The sequence below is a fragment of the Gekko japonicus genome, unplaced genomic scaffold (genome assembly GCF_001447785.1).
Source record: "Gekko japonicus isolate JY-2015 unplaced genomic scaffold, Gekko_japonicus_V1.1 scaffold7074, whole genome shotgun sequence".
NCBI lineage: Eukaryota > Metazoa > Chordata > Lepidosauria > Squamata > Gekkonidae > Gekko > Gekko japonicus.
This window is the reverse complement of record NW_015177249.1, coordinates 5,800-7,062: the sequence shown is the minus strand read 5'-3', so window position 1 is coordinate 7,062 and position 1,263 is coordinate 5,800.

The following is a 1,263-nucleotide window of genomic DNA, read 5'->3' as shown; positions in this document are numbered from 1 at the left end:
AACCGCTTGGGTATTGATTACCTTTTGCTTTTACATCATCAGGGTTGTGAATCTGTAGAAGGGATGTGCTGTTTCAATCTAACTGATAACTCTCATGCAGCACGGCGTAAAGTACAGGTCCTTCATGGCCTTGCTTCCTCTATTAAAGAGGATTTGTTGCCGCAATGGTGGGAACACCCTGTGGTCATGGCTACCTGGGGGGTGGCTTGGGAAATGTGTACAATATCTTGTAATGATTGTTTTATGTCTCATTGGCCTGTTTTGTTTTATATAATGTATCCCTGCTCTATTTCAATCTTTACGCTTGTCATGCAACACCAACAGACGAAGTGCTTATCCTGTAGCTACTCCGCCCTCTCTCTATAGCCTTCATTCTGATTCCTTTGAGGAGGGATCTGAAAATTCTGAAGAACAATGCCTGCTTTAAAGACAAAAAGAGAGTGGGATGTGGGTAAGGATCAACATAGGGTTGATCACTGACTTTGGTACACTAAGAGTCCTGACCTTTGCACATCCTGAAACTGCCTAAGTATCTGTTTTTCCCTGTTTCTGTACGTGGAAGCCAACAGCCTCACCTCACGGTGCGGGGGGGGGGGCAGAATGTGTATAAACTAACTCTTGCTGCTTTTAAGCGGCAGACAGTTTCCTCTGCCCTCAAGAGATCGTGTCTCGTGTGAGTCCTTCAAAGGGTAAAGCATACATTTCTTCTAATTGCAGCAGTTTCTTTAGGACTTCCTCTCTCAGTATTCTAATCACATTCACTAAATCACACACTTCATGGTAGAGCACTAGATCCGGAAAGTCCAATCCACTTCGTCTACTGGGTCTTTGGAGTGTATTTAAGTTAATCCTATGTGTTTTGGATTGCCAGAAAAAAAATCAATAAAGTTCTCTGCCACATCTTTGGGAGGTCTAATGGTAATGCCCAAAACAAAAATAGAAATTTTGGAAAAATAAAGATTTTAATTAAATGGAGCCTGCCTGCCCATGAAAGTGTTAGCTTATTCCATTTTCTGATATGTTCCTATATGTTGGGGTGTTTTTTTGTCAAAATGGGTGGACTTTTTGGAAGCAACACTTGCTAAATCTATTATTCCTGTATGTTTTTATGTAATTCTGCAAAGCTTTTTTCTAATAATAAAAATAATTCCAAATGGAATATTTATTCCTAGGTACTTCCAAAAGGAAGAAATCAAAAAATAAGAAGAGGCGGTTTTAAATTCTGAACGTAAAGCAATAGGTAAGTGTATTGGGGAAATGGTT